The sequence below is a fragment of the Macaca fascicularis genome, chromosome 1 (genome assembly GCF_037993035.2).
Source record: "Macaca fascicularis isolate 582-1 chromosome 1, T2T-MFA8v1.1".
Lineage (NCBI taxonomy): Eukaryota > Metazoa > Chordata > Mammalia > Primates > Cercopithecidae > Macaca > Macaca fascicularis.
The window spans coordinates 112155693-112165500 of NC_088375.1; the positions used below are offsets into that span (position 1 = coordinate 112155693).

General features: G+C 38.9%; 1 pseudogene; it reads right to left on the reverse strand.

Moving 5' to 3' along the window:
* Positions 1 to 1139: 1139 nt before the first annotated feature.
* On the reverse strand, positions 1140 to 4100 carry LOC102115829 (DENN domain-containing protein 10 pseudogene; annotated as a pseudogene).
* Positions 4101 to 9808: the final 5708 nt, after the last annotated feature.

Below are 9808 nucleotides of genomic sequence, written 5' to 3' on the forward strand. Positions count from 1 at the left end.
GCAACCCTATGGCAATGTGGATGAAGTTTCCAGGGACTCAGTGTCTGCTCCTCATGGACTTACTTAGCTTACATAAACTGGAGAACATTTATGACATTCCAAAGGGACCTCAGCCAAAGGTAGATGCAGAGGGCAGGGCAGGACTTTGAACCTGCATAGACCATGAGGTACATTCTCCTTTTGTTCATGTATCTACTTCTACAAGCTCAGTAAAAGTCTAAAGCACAACTAAAGTGAATCTTGAGGTCAGAGAAATAAGAGAGCATTTAATGAATTAACTTTGAGAGAAGTGAGTCCAGGGACCAGCTTTATGTCTATACAAGATGATAGACAAGAATGTATCTATAGGATAGTCTTTGCCTCAAACCAGCCCAAGTGAGAGATTTAACTGAAATTGTCAGAAGAAAGACTAAAATCCATAGAGCCACAGAGAATGAAGGCAATCATGAAAGAAATGAGGATACGAAAGAAAATGATGAGAAATCAGGTTGGTTAATTCATTGTCTCTAAATCTGCTACCATGTAATAAGCACCTGGTGAGATTCAATAAAGATGAATGCCTTGAACTGATATCTTGAGGTTCTCACTTAAATGGTCTGGGGTGTGATTTGAGCATCAGTACCTTTAAAAAACTTCCATGATATTCTAATACACAGCTGAAGATGACAAGGACCACTGGTCTACTCTGACCTCAGGTTTTCAACATGGAGATGACCACATGTGTGGCTACTCCACACAAATGCTGAGCATCCATCAGACATTGATGGGATCTGTATTCACCTCTCAACAGTAGCATTTGTAGAATGTAGAAAAAAATCAAAAAGAAAAACAAGAAAATAGATGGATTAGATCTATAGTCTCTCTACTTAAAGCACACTTGCTTAATTTTGAATACAAGTAAAATAAGAAATAGTCATTATACTGAAATCCAGTATACAGAAAACAACACCTCGTATATTACACATATTCAAATTTAGTATTTTCTTTTCAATTTTATTTTATTGTACTTTGTTTTTTATTTTATTTTTTTAGTTGAATATCAAAATATTTCCTTTTTATTTCTGCATCATAAATTTATAATTTTAACAACTTTGATCATTAGCTAGTATAATACAAAAAAAATGAGGAAAAAGATGTTAGTATTTTTCATTTCCATAAAGTGCAGATTTAATTTTCTATAATTTGCCTTAGTAAACATCGTCTTATTTCAGGTCCTCCCCTGCCCTCACTCAAAAAGGGAGGGTGTTTAATTTTTATTTAACAAATATGTAATACCAAGAAAAAAATGAAAGATCCAATAATGTTTTTTGCAAACATGTTTCCAGATAAGATTTCCAAGGACATCAGTACTGAGTGAAAATAATCCCTTACAATCAACATGAATGACACACTAACAAGCACATAATTGAGGCTTCCATGCTGATTTGGCAATTTTAAGGCCTCCAGTTGTGAAAAAGGTACATAAATGAATACAAACAGTTGGCTTGACTTGTGGCCAAATTACTTTCACCAAAGTTGTTGGAAGCCTTTCTCTGGTTTTGGCCCCTGTAGGAAGTTAATCTCATATTCCCTTAGCAATAATATAAGGTCACTGTTTCAGTCCTACACACTGTTATATTCAATGGGCTTCTTAGTTTACCACATAAGGACTGGCACCTTTTTCAAAAGAATATTGCTAACAGGGTCAAATGAGTGTTAATGGCTGAACGTTTACCAAATGCTTACATCTGCGATAGTATAAATATGGACTATTAAAGTTGTCTACTCAAGTATAAAATATATGCAAAACTCTCATAGGCAAAATGTTCAAAAGCCGGGAAAAACCTTTTTTTTTTGTTTTTTGTTTTTAACTTTTACAAGAAAGTGCAACTGCAGGCTCTCTTGAATGATCTTCTAGACAGTTCCACAGAAAACTTAGCAGTTGGGCTCAGAAAGTAGAGTTTCTCAGGAGGAATTAAAGTTCTTCCTAGAATACAAAGCAATGTTTCAGGCAGCTTTCTGAAAGTAAACCATTAGCTTATGACTACACAGTGAGACAAACTGGAACGTGTAATAATGAAAGCTTTCGCATTTGTCATGATGTGCTTTTTTTCTCTTACCCCAGGACCTCTAGCTGTTTTGTAATGTTATATAAAGTAGTTACAGCACTTTGTCCAACACTGAGAGCAGGCAGGAAACTAATCAGCTGGGAGAGAATCAGAAGTGTGTTCATGTGTTTCATTGTTTTTCAGGTCAAATCTCAATACCTGCAAATAAATCATTAAAAATATATAACAGTTTCTCTGTTATTTTCAGGACTTTATGTAGTTAATGGATAATCAGAGTGAAAGAGGGCTTTCTATCAGTCATCAGTGATACATTCTGTCACACAGTAAGATTTTCAGCATTTGTTCGGCTGCTGCTAGATGATAAAGGAAGTTTTCTGTTGCTGGCGGAAATCGTTTTTGCTTTAGCGCCTCCAAATTAAGGACTCTCTTTTCTCCATCAGCCGAAACTTCTGAAAACAGTGGTAGGTTGGTAAAGATTTCTCGTTTTTAGAGCAATATCCTGTATGACCTGGCTGTCTGATTTCTCTGGATCTTCTGCAGACTGAACAATTAGCTGACCCATTTCTTTGTGCAGTTTGGCCATTGCCATGGCCTCTTTTGCAAGGGGAGCAATGGTAATCTCACTCTCTGCCAGATTCACTAACACATCATAGAGGTCTGGTCTGTTGCTCTCCTCCAAGTTTACAAATCCAGCAATGTAACCTGTGCACATCTGCAGGGCTTCCAGCTCATCAGCGTTGAGGTGCACATAAGAGTGAAGGATGGTCCAGTCCTGTCAGTGCCACACCAGGGCAGGCAGAGTCCTGGTAAACTCCTGGACCGCTTCTATTTTGGGGTGATACACCACAATTCTTTTCTTTAGCATCAGTGCTGTGTGTAAGAGAATAGTTTCCATTCCAAACTGAGATACAATGTCTCTGATGGAGCCAGCCAGGTAGGCCTTTCGGACATCAAAATCCTTACTAAGGAAAGGGCCATTTTCTTCACTCTGGCACATCCCCTTTGTGAACTGCAATATAACTCTCCATCATTTTAACTGGGCTCCCATGTTTCGGGTACATTCTACACAATATCCTAGTGAAGGCAGCATACTTCACTGGGTTAAAATCTCTGGTGGTCAGAACAACAGAAAAATGAGTCACCTTTTTCAAAATAGAAGACTCTGGAAGTTCAATTGTTGTGATATAAAACCATTTCTTCCGTACTGACCAAAGACAAAGGGATGGAGAAGTTTGTTTTCATCTGTAAGGCAGCATTTTCTCAGCAGCAGGTTCCTTAATGTGGCTGTCGTGGAAGGATAACACCACATCCACAGAATTTCTCCATTTGTGTCCTTTTGGATCAGCCCGACTCTAAGCATTAGCTCAGTGTCCACCACCTCCGCGCAGCCATCTTCCACCACCGCGGTGCGCAGCTCTGGCTGCCACCTGCAGGACCCACCTCGCACCGGAGTCCCGCCCCGCCCGCCGTAGGACCCGCCCCCATAACAGGCCATTTTATTTTAAGACTGAGTCTCACTCTGTTACCCAGGCTGGAGTGCAGTGGCACAGTCTCGGCTCACTGCAACCTCCATCAAGCAGCTTCAACAATTCTCATGCCTCAGCCTCCTGAATGGCTGGGATTACAGGTGCATGCCACCACACTTAGCTAATTTTTGTATTTTTTAGTAGAGGCACAGTTTTACCATGTTGGCAAGGCTGGTCTCGAACTTCTGGCCTCAAGTGATCCATCCACCTCGGCCTACCAAAGAGCTGGGATTCAGGCATGAGCCATTATGCCCAGCCTTCTTTTCAATTTTAAAATAAATTCTGCAGTTTACATTTTCATACACTGATTCCACAGCCCATTAATGGATTCAGCACTGCAATGTAAAAATTCTGCTTTGCTCAATTCTTTTCATTCAGCCAAATCCTCAAAGAGAACGCGTAGGTCTCACTTCACTAGAGAGAATATAATAAGAAAAACTGAAACTCGGCTGGGCATGGTGGCTCATGCCTCTAATTCCAACATTTTGGGAGGCCAAGGAGGGTGGATCACCTGAGGTCAGGAGTTCGAGACCAGCCTGGCCAACATGGCGAAACCCCATCTCTACTAAAAATACAAAAATTAGCCAGGTATGACGGCATGCGCCTGTAGTCCCAGCTACTTGGGAGACTGAGGCAAGAGAATTGCTTGAATCTGGAAGGCAGAGGTTGCAGTGAGCTGAGATCGTACCACTACAGTCTGGGTGACAGAGCGAGACTCTGTCTCAAAATAATAATAATAATAATAATAATACCCAGGAAGAGATGATATATGAATACTTTTTAATGCTACCCTTGATGCTGGCATAAAATACTAAAAAGAAATCTTTCCCAACAAACCACTTTGGGAAAAATAGAACAGGGAGAGGAGAATGTAGTAAAACACAAAACTAATCCTTTTCACTTTCTACTTCAGAGTTTTGTCTATCAGATATTGAGAATATTTCTAGAAATGCATTAAGGTGTAACCAGGTATGGAATCAACTTCTGGGAATTAGGGATAATAAGTTGGGCCATGGTTACAATCTCTACCCTTCCTTTGTAATTCAATTTGACTCTTTCTTTTTCCTTTTTCTCTGATCATTTTTGGAAGAACACATAATATTTCTTTTGTCTTTTTCTCATTTTTTTATTTTAACCAACAAAACAAGCAGCAGTGACATCATATTTCTTTGTCAAAGCTTATTCCTATCCTAGCCAAGGTGACCCAGCAACCTCTAGTGACTGTTGAGAACTCCAGATTGGAGAATTTACTCTCCCTTCTCTCCAACTTATTGAAAGGGCCTTCGTGCATGGGTTCTAGTTTCAGCGTTGTCAATAGCAAGTCATGTGGCTTTAGTTAAGTCAGCCCTGTGGCATCACTGCTCCTCTGTTGTAAAAGGCAGAACTGGACGTGGATGTGGTCTGAGGTCCTTCCTGTATCTCATATCCAGGGTTCTTCCCATGGCCCTGCCCACCCTTCCCTAAGAGACTGGGACATGGAGTTGTAAGGGGGTGGGTTTCTCTGCAAAAGGTCCTTTCCTTCTGCAGCCCTCTGTTTCTGAGCTTTCTTGGTTGATGCTGAGAACATCCTCACTGAGAGGTGTGAAAAGCCATCGCTGTGCACCAGACAGAGGGAATCAGGAGGAAAGGAGCTGATGTCACCGGTTGCTGGTTGGGCAGAGCTAGGGTCCCTATATCCTTCATCTCATGCTGACTGGAAGTTCAGGGGGGTTTACTTTTCACTTGTGGATGGCATTTGCCTCTTCACCTAGCCTGAGGCTCACCCTTCAGCTCATCCTTCTAGCAGAAACTCAGTTTGACCCTGGACTATCACCACTTAGCAGTCCCTCTAAACTTGGCCATCAGCAGGACCTGACAAAGATGCTCATTTGATTTTTTCTTCTCTCTCCTATAGATACTAAATGCTGCTGTAACAATGAAAAGAAAGAACAGATGTTACACAAAGCATTTTCATTTGATGGAAAAAAACTAAAAGAGCAGAGCAATTGAAAGCTCAACACAACACGGGAGGGATCCGTGGCTGAGGATTGTATTTCAGAACCGCTGACTGCTCTTGACAATTGTTAACCCACTAGGCTCCTTTGGTTAGAGAAGCCACAGTCCTTCAGCCTCCACTTAATATCAATACTTAGGAAGACCAAAGCCAGATGGACAAACAGCATTGAGAGGCTTTAGCCCTACTCCTCTCAGCTTCCATCCTGTAGAGAACAGGAGTCAGGAGCCTCTGGCAGGAGACAGCGTGTCACATGAGACTCTGCCGGTGCAGAATATGAATAATGCCATGTTCTTGCTAAAAATGCTTAGCTTGAGTTTCATAGGAGGTAATCATCAGACAGACAACTGCAGAATGTAGAACACTGAGCAGGACAACTGACCTGTCTCCTTCACACAGTCCATGTCACCACGAATCACACAATAAAAAGGAGAAAGCACATTTTGGGTTCAAAAAAAGTAAAAAGATAATGTAGCTACATTTCTTTAGTTATTTTGAACCCAAAGTATCTCCCCATCTTTTTGTTGTTGTCATTGATGATGGTGACATGGACTTGTTCGTAGAGGACAGGTCAGCTGTCTGGCTCAATGTTCTACATTCTGAAGTTGTCCAAAAACGTCCTCATGATTAAATTCAGCCTAGTCGTTTTGCCAGGAACCCTGCAGGGTCACTACTGAGAGTTTCCTACCTCAGCCCATCTGTAGGCAGAGAAGGTCCAGTTTGCCCATCACCATTATCATGATACTAGGACTGGTCACTTGGTTAAGGAGGAATCTAGGAGATCTGTCCCTTTTAGAGACACCTTATTTTTAATGAAGTAATTGGGAAAGTGGTTTTTAAAACTATAAATGTCCTATATTCTAATGATCATCCTCTAAATATTTTATCATTCACTAATCATCCCTGCCCGTGTCAATTACTATATTCATATCTCTACACTAGAAATTTTCTATTTCAGTTTTTACTATATCCTTGTTTTTGCTAGTTTCTGTTGTTGGAAAAAAAACATTTCCTGCCTGGGTTTTAATTTTTGTCCAAAGTTAACTTTAATCTATACAATTAAAATTTTTTGTCTATCACTTTGGACTGGTAGATTGTTTTTTATATTCGATGTTATACTCTTTTATTATGTTGATTGGTTTTGGCAGGTAATTATGTGAATTAATAAAAACATTTTTATTTGCGTGTTTATTTTCTAAACCTTCCCACATTGTAGGCTATGTTTATTATATGTAACAGATTGTATTTACTACATTTCTTTGTTCTAGTTATTTGTATTCTTTGATTGTGTGTGTGTCTGTGTGTGCCTTTGGCATTTAGGAAGGGTTGTATAGGTCATGCTTAATATTGCACTAAAATGCTTTGATAGTTTTTTCCCCTTCGAACTATACACACTTCTAATATTTGATTTATACATTTTAAATTATAATTTTCAACATCAAATATTTCCATACGACAGTCAATTACATGATTTGTTTTATTTTCCCTATCTTCTTTACCTGCCACTTCTCATAATAGAAGATAGATAGAGGTGAAGATGAAGAGAGAGGAGAGAGAAAGAGAGAGAGAGAGGAGAGAGAGAGAGACAGAGAGAGAGAGAGATTGAGATTGATTTTAAGGAATTTGCTCACATAATTGTGGATGCTTGGTGATATCAAATCTGATGAGGTAGACGAGCAGGCTGGAGACTTAGGGGAGAGAGTTGCAGTTCAAGTCTAAAGGGAATCTGCTGGCAGAATTCCTCCTTGTTAGGGGGAGGTCAGGTTTTATACTATTAAGGCCTTCACCTGACTAGATGAGGCCAACTCACACTATGGAGGGTCATCTGCTTTACTCAAAGTCCGCTGATTTCAATGTCTCATTTCATCAAAACAAACAAACAAACAAACAAACAAAAAAACACCTCCGCAGAAACATCAGAATAATATCTGACCAAATATCTGGGCACCATGGCCCAGCCAAATTTACACATACAATTAAGCATCACAACATATAATATTGAAAGTGTAAAAAATCAAAGACCAAAGAACATCTTGAGAGAAGCTAGAGAAAGAAAACACCTTACCTTAGGGAACAAGGATGAGTATTACATTAGACTTATCTTCAGAAACCATGCAAGCAAGAACAGCATGCAGCTGACATATTTAGTGTTGGAGGAAAAAGAACCCTGTTAACCTAGAATTGTGTAGAATTGCGATTCAAATGTGAAGGAGAAATAACGACCTCTTTGACAATAATTGAGGGAATTTGTCACTAGTAATTTTGTCTTCCATGAAAGGTTAAAAGAAGTTCTTCAAAAAGAAAAAAAAAAAAAAAAACCACAAGGGCTAGAGACATATCTACACGAAGGAAGGAAGTTAGAGAAGGAATAAGCGAAGATAAAATAAAATATTTTATTATGTTTATTCTTAATTCATATAACCATCCGTCAAAATAAAAACAGCAATAATAGATTGGATGATTATACGTTATGAATATATCAAATGAATGATAGCAATGTTTTAAAGGGTGGTAAGAAGGAATTAGGAATTTTGTTTTTAAGGTACCTGCATGACCCATGAAACATCATAGCATTACTTTAAGTTGACTTAAATTATTTGTAAATATATATGGCAAGCAATAGGGTGAAAACAAAAACATCATTTTTCTGTTAAGAAATAGGTTTGTATTGTAAGAGAGAAGAAAAATGGGATCATATAACATGTTCAATTATAGCCAGAGAAGGCAGAAAAAGAGTAAAAGACACAAAAGGAAACAATGAAGAAAGTAAAAAAATGGAAACAGTTACACCTATGGTACATATTAATCCAATGATATCAATAGTCACTTTAAATGTGAATGGTCCAAGTACACCAATTAAAAGACAGAGACTGGCAGAATGGAAAATGAGGTCCAACTATATGCTGTCTACAACGAACCTACTTTAAACAAGAAGACACAGAGATATTAGAAGTGAAGAGATGGAGAAAGATATATCATACTCATCGTAACCAGAAGAAACTTGGAGCAGAGGCTGGGTGCTGTGGCTCACGCTTGTAACCCTAGCACTTTGTGAGGCCGAGGCAGGTAGATCTCTTGAGGTCAGGAGTTCAAGACCAGCCTGACCAACATGGCGAAACCCCATCTCTACTAAAGACACAAAATTAGCCGGCTGTGGTGGCACATGCCTTTAATCCCAGCCACTTGGCAGGCTGAGGCAGGAGAATCGCTTGAACCTGGGAGACGGATGTTGCAGTGAGCTGAGATTGCAGCATTGTACTTACTACAGCCTGGGCAACAAGAGTGAAACTCAGAGAAAGAAAAGAAAAGAAAAGAGCAAAAGAGAGAAAGAGAAAGAAAGAAGAAAGAGAAAGAAAGAAAGAAAGAAAGAAAGAAAGAAAGAAAGAAAGAAAGAAAGAAAGAAAGAAAGAAAGAAAGAAAGAAAGAAAGAAAGAAAGAAAGAGAAGGAAGGAAAAAAGGAAAGAAAGGAAGAAAGGAAGAAAGAAAACTAGGGTGTGTACATTAATTTGAGACAGAGCCGACTTCAGAGGGAGGAAAATCATGGGGATAAAGAGAGTCGTTACATAATGAGAAAGAGGTCACTTCTCCAAGAAGACATGATAATCCTTAATTGATATGCGCCAAACAACAGAGCATCTACGTATGAGGGGCAAAAGCTGATAGAACTTCAAGGACAAATAGACAGATTCACTATTACAGTGGGAATCTTCAGCATCAGTAATTAACAGATCCAGCAGGCAGGAAATCAATAAAGATATAGTGAAACTGGACACTACCATCAGTCACCTGGATCCAGCTGACTTTTTAGATTACTTCATCCATGAAGAGCAGAATACATATTCTTTTTAGGGTCACATGGAATGTTCAGCAAGATCCACCACATTCTGGCCCATAATACACACTTCAACACATTTAATGGGATAGAAATCATACTAAATATGCCCTCCATTCAAATTATGGAACTGAAGTATAAATCAATAACAAATAGCTGGAAAATTCCAAAATTAGAGATCAGGCCACACCCTTCTAATAACATATGGGTCAAGAAAAAGTCTCAAGGAAAATTACATATTTTGAGCTAAATGAAAACAAACACACAACTTATAAAAAATCTCTGGGTGCAGGAAAATTGGTGCTTAGAAAGAAATTCATAGTATTCAATGCATATTGTAGCAAAGAGAAAAGATCAATAATCTGAACTTATAGTTTATGAAACTCAAAAAACAAGAACAAAGTAAATC